General features: G+C 37.7%; 1 protein-coding gene across 26 annotated transcripts in view; it reads left to right on the top strand.

Moving 5' to 3' along the window:
* LRRC4C (leucine rich repeat containing 4C) overlaps positions 1-25,489 on the top strand; it is a 1,388,209-nt gene that overhangs the window by 248,229 nt on the left and 1,114,491 nt on the right. For 2 of the 26 annotated variants that reach the window (XM_058305514.2, XM_058305533.2), the window contains exon 2: positions 2,956-3,143. The exons of 23 other annotated variants lie outside the window; for them this stretch is intronic. The gene's annotated coding sequence lies outside the window, so the exon portion shown is untranslated. The remainder of the gene's footprint in view (positions 1-2,955; positions 3,144-25,489) is intronic. One more of the 26 variants, XM_058305537.2, reaches the window with a different exon arrangement.

A 25,489-nucleotide genomic window follows, 5' to 3' on the forward strand; every position in this document is an offset into this window, starting at 1 on the left:
GCAGCCATCTTGCTCCAATATGTGGCAACAGTTTGTGGTGAGGGAAGTAACTTACTCTATATGGCCTTGTGACTGTAACCTTCTACTCCAAATAAATACTCTTTATAAAAGTGAACAGATTTCTGTTATTTTGCATCAGCACCCCTTTGGCTGACTAATACATAAGGGTTAACTTTGAGCCCAAGAAAATTACTTCTTCTGACATCAGAAATAAGAAGTTGAAGGTAGGTGTTGGCAGTGATGTCTGTATGTGAGGGCAGGAACTTGAGGGAGTAGTCACAAATCTGTCTCTGAAAGATATGAGGCAGTGTCTCTACTGAGACAGAATGTTAAATAAAAAAAAAATTGTCATTTGTTGCTTCTTCCCCTATGAGGAATAAGAACACAAGCATTGGAATATTCCATAAAGGATATTTCTTCTGATGGAAAATTGGATCCATGCCAAACTCTGTTTCTAAAGAAGGTGTTTTATTTTACAGCATGTGAACAACCATTATTTGGGGCTTGAAATCACCGCACTCATTTCAAAAAATCATTCCACAGAGGGGAGTAGTATATGAGAGTCACTGGCTAAGCCTTTTGGGAAATAAACAGAAACCAAGTCTCCATATTTGCATGTCCTCTACAAAATCAGCTTTCCAAAAATAGACTCAGACAAGTTGTAGTCACATTTGAATGTCATGTTTCTGTTATTGTGATGACATAAAACCATTAAACCACATGCTACTTGTAAAAGTAGCCATGTCTGGTAACAGAACTATTCAGTAACATTCAAGGGAATTGCATTTTAAATGATACATGGAGAGCAATGTTCTCCTGAGCTAAGTGGCTTGGACTGAGGTTTGGCTTCCCCAGTAATTTATTTAATATCCTCCTGTGACATTGCTCTGCCGTACTCAAGCTCTTACTTCTGAATTGTGGTATTATACTGGCTGGAGTGTCATGAACACAGGTCATAGTAAGATTTCCTATATTCTTTTTTGAAGTCATCTGCTGAATTTTTTGGTTCCTGTATTTAAAAATTGAAAGATATTTTAAAAAGATAAAAAGTACTTAATAAGAAGACTTACCTCCTTCCCTCAATCTCTCAAGGTTCTTTGTCTAGACTCCTCTTTGCATCCCGTATAACACGTGAGCAGAATATTGGATACCTAACGATGTTATCAATCACATTATCTCAGTTAACCCTCACAGAATCCAATGAGGTAGATATTTGGCCACATAGAAATGAGAACCATGATGCTTAAAGGATAACATAATTTCTCAAAGATCAATTAGGTTTCAAATTCATGTCTGTATAAAAATATTGGGATTTAGGGAAGACAGTGAATTAAATCTCTCTTTCAAGTTCTGACCTTATTGAGGAATAGACATAGAGGTTTGACTTCTCCAGGCATTAAAATATCAGCTTTATTATCTGGAAAACTGTATTAGCAAACACACTTTATATATAAGGCCAAAATAGACTTTTTATCATGCTCCTAAAACTGGACCTTCAGATATCATATGACGAGAGTTGTAGTTATTTATCTAATAAATTGCATGGAGGAATGTAGCTTGTTTTTTTTTAATACATTCTGTATTTGTTAAATACTTTTAACATGATTGTTACATAAAAAATATAGGGGATTCCCATATACCCTACTCCCTACCCCTCCCATACTTTCCCACATTAATCCTACACAAGACGCACTCCTCTTCTTGTGAAGCGGGAAATGATCAGAGGTGGAGAGATTGGTTTCTAAGAAAGATAGAGTTTATCGGTGGATAGAATGGCTGATTCTTCTTAAACATGGCTCATGCTTTCTCTGTGGCATCTCTTTCAACTATCTTAGATTAAGCTAATTAGGATTTCAATTATTCTTCCATATTATGAGCTTCTTAAGAGTGGCAGGTGTGTTGAGCAAATCAGGGCAAAAAGCAGGTATGTCACATACCAAGATTTATGAAAAAGGATTTTCTTACAGGAGATCAGTGATACAGATAGTAGCAGATCCATGGTATCTAATTTCTTGCTCTACTCTAGGACAGCACATAGGGATCAGACTCTAAGAGGCTTTTGAGAAACTAACTGGGAAACCATCAGCACCTTCTCTCGGAGGATCAAGAGCTAGAGTCCATCTGCTCTGTGTCATAATGTAATCTCAATCCTAAATCCTGTACTGCCAACTTTACATCCATAATTATGAGGGTTCAAGCCCCTTCTCTGTAAGGATCAGTGAGCTGGGGTCTAAGCCTTAGAGTGACAGCTCTTTGACATATTCAATATTTGGTCTTATCTACCACCTCATCATTTTACCAGAGTTGATTGCCTTAAGTGCTTTGCTGTGGCAGATTACCAAGCAATCTGCAAGAGGCCAGCTTATTTGGGAGGTCATTATGCAAGGAATCAGTTTTGGAGATGCCAATCCTTGTTATCAATGGGGGCCAGATTTAGTGGCACATCCCTCTTTGGTGCTTAGCACAGTGATTTGCAATATATAGCTATTGAATGAAAGAAACATTGAATGAATGAATGTATAGAAAAAGAGTAGTCATTAGAGTTCTCCTTCCCTCCCAACAGATCTTGAATCTGCCATTTTCCCAATGGGTACATGCATATGCCTAGGCACTAGTTAGGACTCTGCTTCCCAGAAGAAGTCTATCTCTCTTCTATAGGATAAGTTTGTCCTCTTTGATATGAAACCCAGATTCATTCAGTCATCACATAAAGATCAACACAGCAACAGTGGGGTCACAGACTGCAGAACAATGACTATATATGTCTTTTAATGAAAGCCTTCAAGTTTATTGGCTAGTTCCCTTTGAGATGTGATAAAGTCTCCCTTATACCTACTAAAAGAAAAACCTTAGAATTAAATCCAAAACTGTAATAATAGCTAACATTTTAATATTCACTGTGTACAGATGCTGTGATAAACACTTGACGTATCTTATCTCATTTAATCCTCACAGAAACCAAATGAAGTGTTTACTGCCATTATCCCTACTTAGGCAAGAAGATACTGTGGCTCAGAAAGAATTAATAATTTGCCCAAGATCATCTAACATCATATAATCAGGAGTGAATGACATGAAAACACACCCCAAGTCTGGACCAGTATTTGTTGAGGGGAAGACTGAGAGAGACAGAGCAGTAGCAGGTGAGCAGTCATTTTAATTCCAATTGCACAGACAGCTGGTCAGACCAAGACATCAGACTTGAAAGCGGCCCCAGTCTTGAACTGTGGAGCTTATAAACTATGTACTTGAAGGAGCACAAGCCTGGCATGTTTAGGAGCTGAGGTTCAAACCATATGGTTATAGCTCTGTAATAGAGCAGAAGTATGGCTTCCAGCCTCAGCATTTGTAACTGAGCACTTGCCAGCCCATCCTTTGATGTGATCAGAGTCTAGGGTTTAAGCCTTGTGTTTACATTTATAAACTGTGGGGGCTCCTTGGTCCTCAGCCTTGTTCTGTCTCTTCAACATCCTATCAAGATGTTTGCCTTAAGGACTCACTGTAGTCAGTCTTCTGGGTTTCAGTTTCCAGAAGGCCCTCTTCTTTGGGAAGTCTCCTCCCTCTGTGCTAGTCCAGTCTACTGGGTATCTGGCTTAGTCAAATCAACCCATACCTGTTACCTAGCCATTAAGTGGTAGAACCTTCATTCAAATACCACAGTCTGATGCCAGAGTTCAGAGTCTTAAATGACTTGCAATAAGAACTTTATAAAACCATATGGAATATATGGATTATATGTGGATTCCATGGAGAGTCATGTTAACAGTACATACTTTTCCCACCATATAATTTTGTCTCATGTTCCTAGTTAACAATATGAAATACTTACATACCTCTACTTATTTACCACCTATTTAACTCACCTTTCTGGTAGTCTGTGCTCCATTAGAATCTGAGTTGAACCACCTGAAAAGAATATGTTGTTGACCATGAGATTGACAGGCTTATTCACTGTTGGGGGAGAGAGGAGGAAAACTGATCTTAAAGGGTAGGGTTGCATGAATAGCACTGATAAATCCAAATCCAGAGTTTATAACCTCTATCCTGTGTATGAGTGTCCTCAGGGAGTGTTTAACTAGATTTAATGATATTAAGAACTTGTTCCCATGCCAATTGGGTTATGTAATTATAGGGTTACTGGCTATCTTGAATTCTTTTTATACATGCTACAATGTATAAATTCATCCTTTCCAATATTTCTTTGTCAAATTATGTAAATTTATAAATTTTATAAAATGTGCTGAACCAAGAGGAATCAACAGTAGTTTAAAAATTATAACATTTTTACCATAAAATATAAGGGTCATAAGTAAGGAACATGATCTGTTTTATGACTGCTATAAATAACCAGTGCCTAGAACAAAGTAGTTTCTCAATGCATGCTTATTATTTGAAGGACTAAAGTAATGAATAACTTTTGGTATGAAAATTAATTATTGAGTGGTTTGAATTTTCTTTAAAAATCGAGATACTTGATTTTAGTTATGCTTATTTATGAAATCAGATCAGGGTAAGAGGGAAGATTTTTCACAGTAAGAATTGTGTCTATATGAATATAATGAGAAGGGAAAAGTGACTGTCTTTCCTTGTTTTACTTCATCCAAATCATTTGACTGTCAATGGAAAGGGACAGTTTTTCAAAATGAAATTGTTTTAAAACTTGTGGTTATTGTAAGTATTCTCTGGTATGTAGAAATGTGTGTGTATGTATGTATTTGTATATTATATATGTACATGTGTCTATATGTGTGTATGTGTATACATGTGTGCATGTCAATTATTTGAAAGATGTACTATTTTCCAGAAAAATTCCTACCCGTGTCTCTCTTCCTTGTATCCAGTTATTTCATAACATTTAACATGAATCCTTACTTACTAGAGTTATGCCTTTGGGCAAGTTACTTCATGTTCCTGTGCCTTGTTTTACTCAATGACAGAGAGAGAATAATAATAGTATCGACTTTGTAAATTTGTTATGAAGAATCAATGGGTTGCTATATCTAAACACTTAGAAGAGTGCCTGGTACAAAATAAGAATCAATAAACATTATCATTACTGATATTTTCATACTCCAATGCATAAAATGTTACTTTTTCCAGGTAGCTTACACAAGTCTGGAGTGGTACGAACCCTGGTTGTGGCTCAGTGGTCCATGATGCTAGAGCATGTCTTTAAAAGCCTCTGTTTGTCTTTTAGCACAGTCCAACTTAAATCATACCAAAACACTTTCCTGTCTTATTGAAACTGGGTTTCCTGGAACCCCTCCAATCCTCCATGACCTCAAGTCTTGAGAATGGCCTGACATTCTTTCTTAGTGTTTCCACACCTAGCATGGGTGGTAGATGTGGAACTATTTGGTGACTATATTTCTGAAAACTCACCTGCCCAAAGCTCTGCATGCAAGCCCAATTCTGCAGAGTTTGGAGGGAGCAGAATGAGATAAAGACCTGAAATAGTCTCCTGTCAGAATTTTCAGTCTAATGCTGTAGGCAGAGAGTCCAACTACAGCCTATGATAGGTCTGTTAGCAATAGAGTACCATAGTGAATTAAGTTGAATCCATTCAGACTATGGCCAAGTACAGCAGCTACACATCTTCATGTATAAACACAGAGAAACCCCAGCTGGGTTTCAAGAAGGTGTGATGATTTCTCATAAATTTATTTGAGGACAACAATTCTTCTCATTTTTGACTTCTGTAAAGTTTTTCTCATTTCTTCCTTCTCTTTTCCTGGCCCTTAGTGATTTGACTCTTCCCAGTGACTCACTCTCTGACTTCCTTTGGATAATTTGAAAACACGGACCATGCAGATGCCAAAAGTGAAAGAGATCTTTATCTCTACTGAACTCAAAGTAGCAACTCTCCTCATTCTTACAAGAATTTTTGTTTTCTTATGGAAGTACTTGTGCATATACTATAATGTCTACAGAAAAGAATAATGAACAAAATTACTCATTAACTACTTTTTAATGAGCTTTGTTTAAAATGTTAGACCACCTTAGTCTCAAAGTAGAAACAAAAATAAAATGATTGACTTAATAAATGAAACACTACATAAATGTTAAGATTATTTTTGGTCATAATATGGTGAAAACAACACAATCTGTGATTGCAGTTTAAGTTTTTTGGATTCCATGACTTTTTGAATAAAGATCTGAAGAACTCTGTCCTTACAAAATAGACATACATATAAGATAGACACCTATAACATTTTTGAAGATCGTTTTAAGAGATCAGTGAATTTGGTGAAGATTATTAATATATCCCATAGAAATTCATGGATCTCACACTAAAACCCCTGCATTAACTCAGTTCATTGCCAAATCCTTGTAATCAGTGTATCACAGGATCATGATGTGCAACAAATAGGTTATGGGTATGCTGAGACAAACCTCTTTCTTTCTTCAGGACAGCAAGGTGGAATCGAGTGTAGACAGAACCCCCAGGTCTGAATCCTTTCTTTGCAAGCTAGCATGACAATTCAGCCCAGTAAACCATTACAATATTATTTTCTATGTGGACCTTAGCATGAAATAAATTGGAATACACAGCTAAAGAATGGAACATACAGCTGAAGAATTGCTCATTTATTCATTCCCTTTATTCTTTTAGTAAATGCTTACTGAATATCTCATATTTACTATGCATCTCTGTGTTAGATGTGTGTGGGGTAATAAAAGTGTCTGAAGTTTCTTCTCTGACATTGAGGCAGTCAAAGCCTAAAAAGGGAGGCTGGATGCCCAAATAACTAAGTATAATAATGCCTTATGTGTAGAACTATGTGGGCACAGAGGAGGGTGGGCCTGATTTTATTTGGAATGAAAAATTAGGCTGAGCACACTTATCACCTAAGAATAGTGTTTAACTGAACTTTGCTTAAGTGGAGTTCACAAGGAAGACTGTGTTATAGTATTGTTTTTCCAGTAAACAATTTTCTGTTGAAAATTTTTTTGATACTTGTGGACTTTCCCAACATGGAGCTATAATGCAATTAATTTAATCAAACTCTTATTTTTTGTCACTAGGTTAGTTATGGTTTTGGGCAACTATAAACATTGATTTAGAGTCTTTTGCTGGTTGTTTGGTCCTAAATTTCATTACTCAGTTTCTTCTCTTAAAAATGAGGATAACAGTTACCTTGAAGTGCTGCTTTAAAAATTACACTAAAGGGAGTGGATGTAACTCAGTGGTTGAGTGCCTGTTTCCCATATACAAGGTCCTGGGTTCAATCACCTGTACCTCCTAAATATATATATATATATTAGAGATTAATAATACTTACTGAATCTTCCTTGTGTTTTTGATAGTTACCACATAGCTGCTAACACCAGGCAATGAAATTCAAGTGTTCTAAATATTTTAGGTTACTCTCATTTATTAATTTCTCACAGAAAATGTACATTGCCTAAAGAACTATATGATAGACCTACATTCAGTTCATCATATGGACCAAATTTCAAAAATCCTGTCATTTTCTAAAAACATTACAATTGGTGGACTATGTTCGGAAGTGTGGTCTGGAAAATTGGAATGTTCTACTATAGGGTGAAGATACAGAGAGTTGGAATAAAATCCTTATTCTTGGGGAGCAGAGGTAGTTCAGTGGTTGAGCACTGGTTTCCCATGTACAAGGTCCTGAGTTCAAACCCCAGACCTGGTACCTGAAAAAAAACAAAAACAAAAAAACAAAGCTTTATTCTTCCAGTTATTAACTGTTTTATTTAACTTTTCAAAATCATACCATCTAAAAAGGGGACATTAGATTACATAGTTTTTCCTGCTTCAGAGAATCAAATGAGTAATACAAATAAGTAAATATGGATAGACAGATTTCTAAATGGTTAGTTCTGATATTATCTAGCTTTCTTCTTGGTTTTTAAAGCTATCATGAATCTTTTTTACTTACTGAAAAAAGAAAGTCATGCAAAATGCATATTTTTCTCATGCTTGTCCATTATGTATATTGATGCAGGACATTGACTTAAAGGATCTGGATTTATTTTTGAACTCCTGACAGCAATCCATAATTAACATTGCTCAGAAGAGAAATGCTATTTTGCTTCCTGCATCATCAACACAACTGTCAGCAAATAAGGACAGCATCGTCTTTAGCATTATTGCTGCTAACGTACAAACCAGTGAAAAACAGCTGGGTTTTCACACACTGGGCTGTTAGAGGCACTGACATCTAGTGAAATCTATTTTTGTGTCAAGTTACCTCTTTTTGCATTAAGGAGCTATTTAAAAGGAAAAATATCATTTTTATCCCAAAGCCTATTTTTCAACCCCTATTTGGGGACGTTTAATGATGTCAATGTTTATTTCAATGTCATTTTTCATCCTTGACATAAATATGCAAAGTTAATATTGATTGCTTAGTGGTTATTTCACTTATCTACCTTTCATACTCTATTTTTTTCTGTGTCCTAAATTCTCCATAATATTTCAGTTCTCTCTCTGTTCTCAAATTTTGTTTAAATTTACAATAGTGATGGGTAGAATTAAGAATATTTTTTAAATGAAAGGTTACAAGGGATAAATCTTGCTGCAAGAAAAAAGCATTGCTATAGCTCAGACATTTGCTATTCAAGAAGGCAAAAAAAAAATTATGGCTTCCATAGTTACAGTATACCTAAACTGGGTAGTTTTGCTAAAAACTTTTAAAAAATTACAAACACTGTAGTTGTAAAATAATGCAGCCATTTGGAAAAGAGTTTGGTAGTTCCTCAAAATGTTAAACATAGGATCACTATATGACCCAGCAATTCTACTTCTAGGTATATATAACCCACCACCACCAAAAAAAGTTAAAAACCTGAAAATAAACATCTATAGAAAAAGGTGTAAACAAACGTTCATAGCAACGTTATACACAGCTCAAAAGTGGAAACAGTCCAAATGTCCATCAACTGATGAATGATGAAAAAAAATTGTGATACATCCCCACAATGGATTATTTGGCCATAAAAAGGAATTAAATACTGACACATGCTACAGCATATGCCTTGAAAATATGCTAAGTGAAAGAAGTAAGGTACAAAAGGTCACATACTATATGAGTCCTTTTATATGAAATGTCCAGAATAGGGAAATCTACAGAGACAGAAAGCAAATTAGTGGGTTCTAGGAAATAAGGGAAAAGGAGAATGTGGAAGGACTACTAATGGGAATGGGTTTTCTTTCTGAGGTGATGGAAATATTCTAGAATTAGTTGTGATGGTTGCATAACTCTGTGACTATGCTAAAAATCATGGAATTGTATACTTTCAAAGAATGAATTGCTTGCATGCAAAATATATCTCAACAAAGACATTATTTGAAAGTAATACATGTTCATGAAAGAAAAAAATGGAAACTGAGAAGCTTGGGAATGGGGAAGCCATGAACAAACAATAGTATCATCCCAAGCTTTTCATGTTAAACATTCTTTTATAAACTTTGCCATTTTTAATGACTTCAGAACATAGCGTGGACTAAATGAACCACAACTTTCTTAGACATTCTCCACTCCACATGTGGGTGGTTACCAACTGTTCACTATTATGTATATTTTCCAGTGTTATTGTTTGAGCGCCGCCAGGCAAAATATCTGTGGTTATTGACACACCCCTTTTATGGTGGCTGGTCTTACAGGAACTGAACGTGGGCTCCAAGAAGTAACGAACGACTGGCAGCTAGGTAACCTGGGAAGCTTTCTTCTCACTGGGGTCACTAACATCTCTTTAACCCATTGTGGATGCAGACTGCCAACAATGATGGAAGATGTCTTTCATATGCACCTTATTTGGAGGAGGTGTTAATGTCCATTTATGTCTTATTCTAAACAGGTTCCACTTTTATTACCTAATAAAAGTGGCAGGCAGGTAATTTACAGACTTGGGGACCACATACTCTGAGAGCCCAGGATGGAGAGTAGAATAGCAAGTTCGCTTAAAAGTTTCATGTCTCTTTTACTAATGCAAGATCTAGTACATTTAAGGAAATTAAAATAAGATCCAGTCAAATTGATAGCAGAATGAACAAATGAGAATAACAAATAGAGGTCAAAATGTACTTTCAGAGTTCTATATTCCACCAGTTAAATCTACAGGGAAGGGGCTTAATGCAAATTGATGTGTGATCCAGTTTTTGAAGAATGTAATTCAGCCTCTGTCTGGTTTCATTAAGGATGTTGAGATAGCATTTGAGCAATTCAAAGAGAAGAGAAATGTGAAGGGTTCTGAGTGTGTGTACGGAAGTGTATATTGATCATGTGCTTTATTGTTATAGCATGCATGGATCTATCAACTTTTAACATGCAAAGTCTCTTCTGATTTAATCTTGTATGACTTTGAGTGCTAGCAATTTTGCCACTCAAAGAAGTAATGTGATCATTCCAAATTTGTAACACTAAACCTTTTTGCAATGTGTGACACATTCCCTATGTAGTAGAGAAGATTCAGACTAGATTTCAACAAATGGCTATGTGACCTGTTGGTTAGTGATGGATGCCTGAACTAAATTAAAAACAAGTATGCTAATACTTTCTGTCAGTTTTCATCTCTTCAGACTCACAGCTATTTATAAAAGTGAAATATTTATATGAGAAAAGGTCCCAGATAGGGATTAATGCCCAATTCCCTGCATAATTTTGCCTAAAGTAAACAAATATTATCATTGGACTTGCTATATTTCAAAGTCATTTCACAGTGTAATTAACATGTAACCCCTCATAATTCTATTGGGAATGTTTATACTATACTGTGTATAATATATGGAAACTGAGACTCAAAGTGTTGTTAACTTTTCAGTAATCAAAGTATAGAAAAAGAGATTGGAACAGGAAGAAAGAAAATCAAAGAACATTCATTAAACCCACTAATGCTATTCCAGAATTGTCACGTGTATTAACATATTCAGTCTTTTAGAAATCCTAAAAGATAGACTTTACTATTTCCATTTCACAGCAAAAGTCCCAGGTCATATGCTTGGTCCTTAGCAGAATAAGGACTTTGTGTTCAGTAAAACAGATTTTAAAGCGTACATTTTTATTTTAGATCATATACTCTAAATACAATCATGATTTTGGGAAGATATTCAGCTTTAGTTTTTGTTATGAAAAGCAAATCATCACTGTCTTCCAGCTTTTGATTAATTTTTTAACACCGTGGTTACCCTCACAATTTTATTCTATCCGCGTGTTTTCAAAAAGGTTACAGCTCACTCTGAGATCAGAGCACTCTGAAATCTCAAGCAAAAGTAATTTTGATTGGAAGAACTGTTGTGGAAAGGGACACCGTGCTTTCTTCAAATTCTCAATATTGTTCCTCATGCCAGGACCAGTTATAAGCCTTCGCCCACCCCCATTTCCTCTCCCTCTCCCGCTTCTCTTCAACACACCCACTCTTTGGTCACAGCTTAAAGTTAAAACATACACACACATACACACACACACACACAAATTTAAAAACTGGTTGGCCCTAGCACCTGGAGAGAATTTATAGAATAAATCTTATCCTCAGGGGTTGATAAGTAAGGTCGTAATCCCATACTTTTGATACGGAGTAAATGCAAAGTCCTTCTCCTGACATACTCTAAAGACCTATTTCTAAGACACTGGGGTTTAAAAGAGAGAATTTGTTTGTTTGTTCTAACAAAAGAGGTCAGTCACCTTAGGCAATCCAAAAACTGCCTATCTGATTTGCAGAAATTCTAATATTTTATAACATCAGGATGCTAATTAGTAATTGGGGTGGAGTTGGCACAAATTCTTTCATTAATAAACATTAAGGGATAGAACAGGATGAGGGTGGGTACCAAACTACCATGAGTCACAAAGTTATAATCATTATAAGAGATCAAGGAATCTTGAACTTGCACCATTTTACAATCCCACCAACAGTGAAGGAGTGTTCTTATTTCTCCACATCCTCTGTAGCACTTTTTTTTTTCTGTTTTAATTTTTATTTTTTAAATATGAAGCAGAAACATAAGGTCTTGGGGGGATAGCAGAAAAGTGACACCAATTTTATCTTTACATATTCCCTTCGTCCAGGCCTTACTGCAGATAAGAGATCTCTTAACTCATGAAGTGGATCGACTTTCAATCTCGCAAAGGGACCAGTTCTTTAAACATGCATGGCCTGGAGTTTCCAGGATGGTTCTCCTCCCTCTCTTAAATGCTGTGGACTAGAAAGACGTCCACTTTGCTAAAAGCTCTACATCAGTGTCCCAGGAGCCCTGAGGCTCTTCAGGTGCCTCTTAAAGACTTAAAGGATGGCACAGAAGAACTTCTTCTCCCTAAAGGGGTTTTCTGAAGCCGGAACTGGAGTCAGGAGGGGATCTTCCTTGGCATGCGCTTCACAGTACGCCATCAAATCTGCAGCTGCCTTGGATACCTTTATCCTATCAATGTTGGCTTCCATCTTCAGCTGTTCTACCAGCTTCCTGGCTTGTGCTATGCTGGCGGTGTTGTTGCTGGCCATCGGAGTGCTGGCTGTATTTTCAGACACATTGGGACAGTTAGGACAACATTGTGTCTGTGGGCTCCACAAGGGCTGGGCATCCAGAAGGAATGTTTCCCACTCCTTTCCTTTCTCTGATCATTAGTAACCAGGATTCAGCAATCTCTGTAGCTTAAAATATGCCACAGACAAATTCCACAGGTTATCTTGGTATATCTCTAAAAATTCTGTGGGCTTCCAGGAAGGGACACAACCGATTGTCTGCAGCACTTTTTGTTTTCTATTTTTTAATAATGGCCATTCTATGTGGTGTGAGATGATATACCGTATTTTGATTTGCATTTCCCTAATAGCTAGTGATATGGAAAATATTTTCATGTGCTTTTTGGCCATTTATATTTCCTCTTTGGAGAAACGTCTATTTTAAATCTTTTACTCATTTTTTTAAACAATTCAATTTTATTGATACATATTAATAAAGCATACAATTCATCCAAAGTGTACAGTCAATGGCATTTATCTAATCAGAGTTGCGCATTCATTACTTCAATCATTATTAGAGCATTTTCATTATTTCAATAACAATAATAATAGACAAATGACCAAGAAAATTCCTCACCTCTAAATCTGTCTATGCTTCCCTCACTGTATATAGCTGCTCTTTCTGGTTATTTTATTCAAAGTGTATAATCAATGGCTTTTAGTATAATCAAAATGTTGTACATTCATATCTAAAAAATTTTAGAACAACTTGATTACTCCAAAAAGAAAGACTCCATACCCCTTGGCATTCCTTCCTCATACCTACATAACCTCTAATCTCCTTTCATCTTTATAAATTGATTTATGTTTATATTTTATGTAAATGGAGTCACATAATATATAGTACTCTGTGTCTGGTCTCCTTCACTTAGTATAATGTCTTGTATTTTTTTTTTTATATTACCATTTTGAAGTATTAACTTACATTTGTTCAGCTTCAAAGAAAAACAGTCATATATGCAATTTTACCCATATTCATATTTCACGTAATATGTTTAATTCATAATGGGTCAATCATACATTATTTGTCCCTTTGTGTCTGGCTTTCTTCATGTAACGTAATTCCTCCATACTGTCATATGTTTTACAACATCATTTCTTCTTACTGCTGTATAATATTCCACTGTGTATGTACACTACATTTTGTTTACCCATTCACCAGTTGATGGGCACCTGGGTTATTTCCAACGTTTGTCTATTGTGAATGACACTGCTATGAACATTGGTGTGCAGATAATCTATTTGTGTCACTGCTCTCAGTTCTTCTGGGTGTATACCTAGCACTGCTATTGCCAGGTCACGTGGTAAATCTATGTTCAAATTCCTTAGGAACTGCCAAAGAATCCTCTACAGTAGTTCTACCATTCCACATTCCCACCAACAGTATATAAGCATTCCTATCTCTCCACATCCTCTCCAACATCTACGGTTTTCTGACTTTTTAATAGTGCCCTAATAGGTATGCAATGATATCTCATTGTAGTTTTGATTTGTATTTCCTCCTCCTTAATCACTAGTGATGTTGAAAATTGTTTCATGTGTTTTTTCGCCATGTCTTTGGACAGTTGTCTTTTCAAGTCTTTTGCCTATTTTTAAATCTGATACTTGGTCTTTTTATTGTTGAATCATATGATCTCCTTAAAAATCATGGATGTAAAACCCTTATCAGATATGTGATGGCCAAATATTTTCTCCCATTGAGTCAGTTGCCTTTTAATCTTTTTGACAAAGTCCTTTGAGATGAAAAAGTGTTGAATTTTGAGGCGATCCCATTTATCTATTTTTTTCTTTTGTTGCTTGTGCTTTATGTATATGTAAAATCTTGAAGATGTTTTCCTATATTTTCTTTTAGGGGTTTTATGGTTGTTGTTTTTATATTTAAGTCCTTGATCCATTTTGAGTTAATTTTTGTGTAGGGTATGAGATATGGGTCTTATTTCTTGCTTTTGGATATGACTATCCAGTTCTCCTAGCATCATTTGTTGAATAGACTGTTCTGGCCCATTTGGGTGGGCTTAACAACCTTGTCAAAAATCATTTGACTCTAGATATGAGGATCAATTTCTGAGTTCTTGATTTGGTTCCATTGGTCAATCTGTCTGTCTGCATGCCAGTACCATGCTGTTTTCACACTGTAGCTAAGTAATATGTTTTTTTTTTAAAGATTTATTATTTTTATTTATTTAATTCCCCTCCCCTCCCCCGATTGTCTGTTTTCTGTGTCTTTTTGCTGCGTCTTGTTTCTTTGTCCGCTTCTGTTGTTGTCAGCGGCACGGGAAGTGTGGGCGGCGCCATTCCTCGGCAGGCTGCTCCCTCCTTCGCGCTGGGCGGCTCTCCTTATGGGTGCACTCCTTGCGCGTGGGGCTCCCCTAAGCGGGGGACACCCCTGTGTAGCAGGGCACTCCTTGCGCGCATCAGCACTGCGCATGGGCCAGCTCCACACGGGTCAAGGAGGCCCGGGGCTTGAACTGCGGACCTTCCATGTGGTAGACGGATGCCCTAACCACTGGGCCAAAGTCCGTTTCCCTAAGTAATATGTTTTAAAGTTAGAATGTGAGAGCCCTCCAACTTCATTCATTTTGAAGACATTTTTTTTTTTGCTGTTTAGGGCCCATTACCCTTCCAAATAAATTTGATTATTGGCTTTTTGATTTCTGCAAAATAGGCTGTTGGGATTTACATTGGGATTGTGTTGAATCTGTAAATCAGTTTGGGTAAAATTGACATCTTAATGCTATTAAGTCATTCAATCCATGAACATGGAATGTTGTTCCATTTATTTGTCAACTTTGGTTACTTTTAGTAATTGATTGTAGTTTTCTGAACACAGGTCCTTTATGTCCTTGGTTAAGTTTATTCCTAAACCTTTGATTGTTTTAGTCACTATTATAAATGGAATTATTTTCTGATTTCCTCCTCAGATTGCACAACAGTAGTGTATAGAAATGATATTGAATTTTGTGTAATAACTTTAGATCCTGGCTCTGCTGTATTTGTCTATTAATTCTAATGGCTTTATTGTGGATTTTTCAGGATTTTCTAGATAGATATAGGATCATGTCATCAGTGAATAGTGCAAGTTTTACTTCTTCCTTTCCTATTTGGGTGCCTTTTATTTCTTTGTCTAGCCTGATTGCTCTAGCTAGCTAGAACTTCTAAAACAATATTTAATAATAATGGTAACAGTAGGCATTTTTCTTGTCTTGTTCCTGATCTCAGTGGGAAAACTTTCAGTCTTTCACCATTGAATACTATGCTAGCTGTAGGTTTTTCATGTATGCACTTTACCATACTGAAAAAGCTTCCTTCTGTTCCTATCTTTTAGAGTGTTTTTTAATCAAGAAAGGGTGCTGTACTTTGTCATATGCCTTTCTGCATCAATCAAGAAGAACATGTGTCTGCTTTTGGTTCCTTTGAGGGCTAAAGAGACCCATGGGAGTTATGGTCATGGCCGATGGGGTTAACTACCAGGGCAGATGGCCCCTCTTTGGAAATGGTGTTTATGTGTGATGAATCTGGACTCAGATGGGATCTCCCTTCATAAGACTTTCATGCTAATGTGCTGGAGGTGCAGTTAATGTTGGGGTTTAAGATATATTTAGGGGATTTGAATCTCTGGACTGACAATGTGATAGCCAGGTCCTGAGCCTCAACAGACTCCAGCACCTACAATCTGATCTATTGGACTTACCACACTCAGCTAAGATGGAGTTGAAGAAGGACAACCACCACACCATGGAGCCTAGAGTGATTACAACTGAAAATGGGAGGATTGCATCCAGCATCCAGGTGGAATCTGACCCTCCTCTTGACATAGAGGTGCAATGGACACAACCAATCCAATGTCCACATAGAAGAGGTGGCATTGGATTGGGAAAAGTGGACATAATGGACAAAGGGTATGGGGAAAGGAAGGAAGAGATGAGAGGTGGAGGCGTCTTCGGGACATGGAGCTGCCCTGGATGGTGCTTCAGAGGTAATCACCGGACATTGTAAATCCTCACAGGGCCCACTTGATGGAATAGAGGAGAGTATGGGCCATGATGTGAACCAATGTATATGAGGTGCAGAGGTGCCCAAAGATGTACTTACCAAATCCAAAAAAAAAAAAAAAAGAGACACAGATTCCTGTGCTGCTGACAACAACAGAAGCGAACAAAGAAACAAGACGCATCAAATAGACACAGAGAACAGACAACCAGGATGGGGGGGGAGGGGAGAGAAATAAATAAATAAATAAACCTTTAAAAAAACCATTAAAAAAAAAAAAAGAAGAACATGTGGTTTTTCTTCTTCAATTTATAAATATAGTTTATTACACTGATTGATTTTCTTGTGTTAAACCACCCTTGTGTATCTGGGATAAACTCATTGATTGGGCATGTAATTCTTTTAATGTGCTTTTGGATTCTGTTTGCAAGTATTTTGTTAAGAATTTTTGCATCTATATTCATTAGAGATATTGGTCTGTAATTTTATTTTTTCTTAGTATCTTTATCTGGTTTTGGTATTAGCGTGATGTTGCTTCATAGAATGAGTTTGGTAGCATTCTTTCTTATTCTATTTTTGGAAGACCTTGAGCAAGATCGGTATTAGTTCATCTTGGAATGATTGGTAGAATTCACTTATGAAGTCATCTGGTCCCAGGCTTTTCATCTTTGGGAGGTTTTTGATGACTGTTTCAATTTCTTCACTTGTGATTGGTTTGGTGAGGCTTTCTATTTCTTCTAAAGTCACTGTAGGTGGTTCATGTGTTTCCAGGAATTTGACCATCTCATCAGCATTTTCTAGTTTTTTGGCATACAGTTGTTTCTAGTATACTCTTATGATATCTCTTATTTCTATCATTTCTGATTTTATTTATTTGTCTCTTTTCCCTTTTTCCTTTGTCAGTCTAGCTAATGGTTTGTCAATTTTGTTGGTCTTCTCAAAGAACCAACTTTTGGTTTTGTTGAGTCTCCCTGTTGTTTTGTTCTCAATTTCACTTATTTCTGCTTTGATCTTTACTATTTCTTTCCTTCAGTTTTGTTTAGAATTAGTTTGCTGTTCTTTTTCTAGCTCCAGGTGTGTGGTTAGATCATCAGTTTTAGTCCTTTCTTGTTTTTTAATGTAAGTATTAAGGACTGTAAATTTCTCTCCCAGCACTGCCTTTGTGCTGTCTCATAGGTTTCGATATGTTCTGTTCTCTTTTTCATTCATCTCAAAATATTTGCAGAATTCTCTTGCAAATTATTCTTTGACCCACCGATTGTTTGAGTGCTTTGTTTAATATCCATGTATTTAGGAATTTTCCCTTTTCTGCCCATTATTAATTACCAGCTTAATTCCTTTGTGATCAGAGAAAGTATTTTGTGTAATTTCAACCTTTTTAAATTTATTGAGACTTGTCTTATGACCCAATATATGTTCTATCTTGGATAAGGGTCCATGAGCACCTGAAAAGAATGTATATCTTGCTGTTTTGGGGAGCAATGCTTTATAGATATCTGTTAGGTCTAGTTCATTTATCATATTATTCAAATTCTCTGTTTCTTTATCCTCTGTCCAGATGTTATATCCAATACAGAGAGTGGTGTATTGAAGTCTCCAACTATTACTATAGAGACATCTATTTCTCCCTTTAGCTTTGCCAATGTGTGTCTCATGTATCTTGGGGCACTGAGGTTAGGTGCATAAATACTTAGAATAGTTATTTCTTCTTATTGAATCGCACTTTTATTAATATATAATGACCTTCTTCATCCCTTACAACATTTTTACATTTAAAATCTATTTTGTTTATTAATATTGCTACTCCAACTCTTTTTTGGTTTTTCCAAACTTTCACTTTTTTTCACCTTTCTTCCCCTCCCTGTCCCACACCCTGCTTTGTTTGCTGTCTGTGTTCACTCATTGTGTGATTTTCTGTATCTATTTCTCTTTTTGTCTTCTCTTCTCATCGTTCTCCTCTAGGATCCACTGGGATTCAATCCTGGGGATCTCTCATGTGGAGAGAGGTGCCCTGTCAATTGTAGCACCTCAGTTCCTAGTCTCTGCCACACTTCACCTTGACTTTCCCCTTCATCTCTCTTTTTGTTGTGTCATCATCTTGCTGCGTGACTCACTTGAGTGGCACTGGCTCACCATGTGGGCACTTGGCTTTCCATGTGGGCATGTTGCACTCTGTGTTGGCACTGGCTCACCATGTGGACACTTGTGTGGCCACCCACATGGGCACTCGGCTCACCACACAGACACTCAGATCACCACACAGACACTTAGCTCGCCGTGTCGACACTTGGCTCACTGCACAGGCACTCAGCTTGCCATGTGGGCACTTGGCTCACTGTGCAGGCTTGTGTTCTCTTCTTTTTCACTCGGATGCCCCAGGGATCGAACCCAGGTCCTCCCATATGGTAGGCAGAGGCCCTATCACTTGAGCCACATCTGCTTCCTTCAATCTTTCACTTTTAACCTGGTCGTATTCTTACATCTGAGGTGCTTCTCTAGTACACAACATACAGATGGCTCATATGTTTTAATCCATCCTGTCAGTCTGTGTCTTTTGGTTGGAGCATTCAAACTATTAACATTAAAAATATTGTAACTGTAAAGGCATTATTTACTGCATCCATTTTGACCTTTGACTTTCTGTTGTCATATCATGCTATTGTCTACTTTTTACCCTTCCTAATAATCTTCATTTCTACACTCTTCTCCAAATTTCTTGCCCTTGTTTTTTTCCTTTCAGGATGCTGCACTCCCTTTAGTATCTCTTGTAATTCTGGTCTTTTGGAACATATTCTATCAGTTTTTGGTTGTCTGTGAAGACTTTGAGTTCCCCTTCATTTTTGAAGTACAGCTTTGTTGGATACAGAATTCTTGGTTGGCAGTTTTTCTCTTTCAGTACCTTAAACATATTATATCTCTTTTTTCTCTTTTCCATGGTTTCTGATAAGAGGTAGGCACTTAATCTTATTGAGTTTGCCTTGTATATGATGCTTTCCTTTTCTCTTCCTGCTTTCAAAATCTTCTCTTTATCTCTGCTATTTGTCATTTTGAATAGTAGGTGTCTTGGGGTAAGTCTATTCATGTTTACTCTGTTTGGGTGTGTTGCCCTTCTTGGATATTGATATTTATGTCTTTCATAAGGATAGGGAAGTTTTCTTTCATTATTTCCTCAAATATTCTTTTTGCTCCTTTTCCATTTTCTTCTCCTTCTAGGACACTGATAATGCATATGTTTTTTGCATTTCCCGTTGTCATTCAATTCTCTTTCTGTTCTCCTTTCTTTCCAATTCAGATGTTCTGCCTTTGAAATCACAAATTCTGTCTTCAAGCAGTTTACATCTGCTCTTATGTGTCTCTAATGCATTTTTAATCTCATCCATCGTGTCTTTCATTCCCATAAGGTCTGTGACCTTTCTTTGCAGACTTTCAAATTTTTCTTTATGCTCACCAAGTATTTTCTTAATATCCTTTGTCTCTTTAGACATATTTTCTTTAAATTCTTTACATTAATTTAGGAGAGTTGTATCGTTATCATTGATTGTTTTACATCCCGAATCACTTCAGGATTTTTGGTTTATTCCTTTGGCTGGACTGTCTCTTCCTTTTTCCTCATATGGCTTTTAATTTTTTTCTGATATCTAGGCATCTGATATGTTGTTGAATTTACTCTTTTGGCTGAATTCTCTCTCTTGCTTGTTGTTACTATTTTTTCACAACTCTTTGATATTTGGTCCAACTTATCCTAAGTCTTTAAAATTGTCCAGTTTAAGTTACCAAAATCAGGCCAGTGACTCCCTAATGGGAGATAGACTTTCTCCTAGGGTGGGGTAAAGAGAGTTCTAAAAACAGTTTTTGTCCATTTAATTTCTAGGCAGGTCAACAAATAGTGCTTGTTGGCTCACCTTTACACAGAGGTGTATCTCTCAGTTTTCCTTTGTTTCCATCTGACCAAAGCTAAGATTCAAAGTAGAACCCATTGTCTGAATTCACTGAAGAGAAGACCCCTGACTCCCCTTCCTTTTTCCATTGTAACAGCTGACATGGAGGAAGACATCTGCTCTCCCTAGTCAACTGCAGTGAGCCAGGGATTTTACCCCCATTGAATATCTTGGGGGTGGGGGAGGGGAACCTTTCCCAGCATCTAGGAGGTTTAGTAACTCACAATTTGTTGTTTCAGCTTCCTAATCTCTCTGTCCTCACTTCCTGGGAGTTGTGAAGCACTGTCCTGATCTGCTGATCACCAAAGCAGTTCCCCCTGGCAGATTTTGGCTCTTTCTCCATTGTTTTTGTGAGAGCTGAGCCTTATCTCCCTAATCTGATGTCATGTTTCCACAATTTTCTTTTGCCATTTTTTAATTGGATTACTTGTTCTTTTATTGTTGAGTTGTATGATCTCATTATCTAGAATGGAAATAAGACCCTTAGTGGGTATGTGGTTTCCAAATATTTTCTCCTATTGAGTAGGCTCCCTTTTCACCTTCTTGGTGAAGTCCTTTGAATCATAAAAATGTTTAAGTTTGAGGAGCATTTATCCATGCTTTTTCATTACTCCTGCTTTCAGTGTAAAGTTTAATAATTCACCACCTACCACCAGGTCTTGAAGATGTTTTCCTACATTTTCTTCTAGGAGCTTTATGGTTCTTGCTTTTATATTTAAGTCTTTGATCCATTTTGAGTTAATTTTTGTATAAGGTGTGAGACAGGGACTTCTTTCTTCCTTTTGGATATAGATATCCATTTCTTCCAGGACCATTTGTTGAATAGACTATTCTGCCCCAGCTGGGTGAGTTTGACAAGCTTGTCAAAAACCACTTGACCATACATGTGAGGGCTATTTTCACCACTCTTTTAATACGTTGGTTACTTTTACTGATATAATCTTGATTTCTAGACTTCTTTCCCAGCCTCTCTCTTCGGTCCTTTCTTTTCAGACTGTGACACTTCTTTTAGAATTTCCTGCAAAGCTTGTCTCTTCGTTATAAACTTTCTCAGTTTCTGTTTCTCTCTAAATATTATAAACTCACCATCATTTTTGAAAGATGATCTTACGAGATATAAGATTCTTGGCTGGCAGTATTTCCTTTGCAGTATCTTAAATACATCATAACACTGCCTTCTTGCCTCCATGGTTTCTGATGAGGAATTGGCACCTAATTTTATTATGCATCACATTTTTCTTGCTGCTCTCAGAATACTCTTTGTCTTTGGCATTCAACATTCTGATTAGTATGTGCCTCAGAGTTGATCTATTCAGACTTATTCAGTTAGAAGGGTGTTTTACTCTTGGACATGTATCCCTATGTCTTTCAATAAGGTTGGGGCATTTTCTACCATTATTTTTTCAAATATTCTATCTACCCCTTTTCCCTTCTCTTCTCCTTGGGATTCCATAACACATATGTTTGCACATCTCTTGCCATCATTTAGTTCCCTGAGACCCTGTTCAATTTTTCATTCTTTTCTTCATCTATTCTCTCATATTTTGGTTGTCAGAGGCTATGTCTTCAAGCCCACTGATCCTTCCTAATGCATCCTCAAATATGCTGATATATATCTCCATTGTATTTTTAATTTCATTTATTGTGCCTTTCATTCCAATAAGATTTGCTATTTTTCTATGTATGCTTTCAAATTCTTCTTAGTGCTATCCCAGTGTCTTTTAATATCCTTAATCTCTTTAGCCATCTCATTCAATTTACTAAGTGGATTTGTTTGAACATCTATGATTAGTTATCTTAGCTTCTTTATGTCATATGGAGGCTTATCTTATTCCTTAACTGGGCCATATCTTCCTGTTTCTTGGTATGGATTGTAATTTTTTGTTGGCCTCTTGGCATCTGGCTAGCAATATGTATTTAATCTGGGTACAGTTTCTTTATTTTAGGGCTTTCTTGCCCTTTTTCCCCTGCTGTTTGGGTATTAAGAGCTGAGGATGTAGTAGATGCTGTAAGCTGTGGAGTCTGAAGCTGCCCAAATTGCCCCAGGAACTGATGAAGATTCTCTACATTTCTCCTCTGTAGCTGTGTGTAATTCTCAGTCATGTTGAACAAGACCATCTGTAGTTGCCCAGAGAGACTGCTGATGCTTCATGCCCCTTCTTCCCCTGCCTGGGGCAGAGATGAAGCTGTAGGTGTGGGCAGCAATCTATGCTCTGTGGGTTCAAAATGACTGCAGTTGCCCTGGTAGAGGTTGAGGAAATACCAGCCCCCTCCTATACTATTGCAGGTGGGGGTGTATCCACAGGAACCCACTAGTTCAGGCTATGCAGGTCAAAAGTGCCTTCAGTTGCCTAGAAAGGCTAAGGAAGCACAACTCCCTTCCAATCCTACTTGAGGACTCTTCAGTCTGTGGGGGCCGAATGCACCAGCAGTTTCCCAGAGAAGCTGGGGAAATACAGTCCATCTCTTGTCCTATTGTGGGTGGGGGTAGAACCACAGGTGCCCAACAGTTGAGTTCATGCTGGCCAAAAGTGCCTGAAGTCATCCTGAAAGTCTGAGGAAACACCAGTCCTCTCCTTTCCTATGGTGGGGGGAGGGGTGGAGATGGATTAGAAGGTGCTCAACAAACCAGTGTGGGCCAAAAGTGACTGCAGTTGCCTGGAGGGGCTGAGGAAACACAGCTCCTCTCCTATCCTTTTGGAGTGTGGAGATGTAGCTCCAGATATCTGTCTTTGCCAGCTGGCAGGACCTTCAGTTGCCTGGAAAGACCGGTGCATGTTCCCCCCAGAATCTTCTCTGCCAGAGGTGGGACTGGAGCCTAGGCTAGGGCTGCGATATGATCTGAGTGGAAAGAGGTAACTTCCACCTTCACTGTACTTTTCAGTCAGCGCTGGTTCCCCTCATGCCATGGGCAGAGTTAAAATGGAGGCTACAAGCCTCTTTCTGACTTGGACAAGTTCAAATTTTAGGTGTTATTAGTCAGTCAAATTTACTAATCAGTAACTAAATTCAGTGGCCAGCCATCTCTTCCTTCCCAGTTTTTGGGAAATAGAGCTTCCGACTCCAGCCATGGAATAGCTCCCAAGGCAGATTGTGCCACCAGTGGAGTATGGGCAATGGCCTCTGTAGTATGGAGTGCTCTAATCACGAATGTTCTCTGCAGATGAGCAGTCTCCTACCATTCTTTCTAGGATATTGTAGGATGCTCTTCTGGTCTCTGGGGCCCCCAAATAAGTGCTTAGATAGCTACAGGTGATGACTAACTGCACTGTAAGATGAACTGACTCTAAGAGATCATTACTCTACTGCCCTCTTGCCCTTCCTCATCTGTCTTGTCTTTTAATAATGCATAAACTATAAACATGAGAATCAGTTTTTCTCCACAGTCTTTGAAGGTCTTTCCCCTCTGTCTTGGGAGAGACTTAGACTCCTGGACCTAAAGCTTTCCTGTTCTCATTTGGAACGAGGCAGCTCTACCAGTATACAACAATCATTAAAACTAACAGAGGGAATTAAATTAATTTGCTCAGAGCAGTTGTACTTCACCTATTGGATCTTTTCAGTTACCTGTGGGAGGAGGTACTCTAAAAATACTGATGCCCAGACCTTACCTTAGAACATTTAGATAAGAAATTTCCAGGGTAGAAGAGGGCATCAGGACTTTTTTAAAAATAGAGAGAAAGAGAGAGAGTAAAACCTCCAAGAAATGGAGGATTAGAGAAACCAAGAACCCTCTTATCTCCCCAAAAAATAGCTGGAGGACAGGCAGAAATGTCCTGGGAGAAAAAAGATCTAGGGTTTAAGACACCAAGGGAAACCTGGGCACCATTCTGAAGAGTGAGGGGCAACAGAAAAGAATCTCAATGGGAAAATTGTGAATAAAAGCTACAACTGCAGATGCCAGCCTCCATATGCCCTGCCCTTGGAACAGACAGTTTTGAATACCCTGGCCTCTGGCTGGTGACTACAAACAGAGGGGACTGCAGGGATCCACCTCCCCAGAAAAGGGGAGAGAGAGGATGCAAACTAAGTCTGATTCAGCTTTTGGTCAACAAATTTGGCCTGCTGTGTGGCCAAGCCCTTACAAGCTGGGTGGGGCCATGCCATTATTTGCCCATGGGACTAAAGAGACCCAAACCTCTCAAACACCCTCTCTACTGTTTGGGACTGGTTACTGAGAATACAGAGGAGGGTGGTATTATTTCCTACACAGGAAATGGAGGGGGCTACCATCACAGGTTGAAGAAGAGCCTCTGAGAAAGTTTGATTTGGGAAGCTCAAAATAACCTTAAGGCAAGATACTCTGAGTGTCTGCTGGGGATGTAGTGAACACATTTTGACTAGAGCTGAGAGGCCTTCTGAAGAGTGCCATCTGCTGGAAGATCAAGGTAGTGCATGCAAGGAAATTAAAAGTCAATTTAAATGCGAGGTTTTTGGAGGCCTTTAAAGCCTCCCTCCCAAAGGCCCTTGGAAGTAGGTCTGCAACCCATTACTGGGTCCATGGCTCAGGTTTGAGCAACTCAACAGGGGCAATCCTAAAGACCTAGAACAAGTTGAACCAAGTATCAAAGAATGACAGTAACACACAACCTCTCATCACTAAATCCTTATGCAAGAGAGAGAAATTGAGCATTAGAGTAAACTCATCATCATAATCAGAAGCATAGACAACAGCAAAAAATTGCAAGCCATACTAAGAAAATGGAAGATATGGCCCAAGTGAAGTAATATATCAAAGCCCCAGATGTACACAGGATTTGAGACAACTAATCAATGAGGTTCATACAAATCTCCTGAATCAAATCATTGAGTCTAAAGACAAGATGGCTAAAGAGATAAAGGAAATCAAGAAGATAATGGCCAAGCAAAAAGATGAATTTGAAAACCTGAAAAGAAAAATATCAGAACTTATAGGAATGAAAGACACAATAGGTGAGACCAAAGACACATTTGAGACATACAACCACAGACTTGAAATGATAGAAGAAAGAATAAATGATGCAGGAGACAGGCCAACTGAAATGGAAGAGAGAGAATGGAGTGAAGAGAACTGAAAAAATTGAGCAGAGGCTCAG

The sequence above is a fragment of the Dasypus novemcinctus genome, chromosome 10 (genome assembly GCF_030445035.2).
Source record: "Dasypus novemcinctus isolate mDasNov1 chromosome 10, mDasNov1.1.hap2, whole genome shotgun sequence".
In the NCBI taxonomy this organism is placed as follows: domain Eukaryota; kingdom Metazoa; phylum Chordata; class Mammalia; order Cingulata; family Dasypodidae; genus Dasypus; species Dasypus novemcinctus.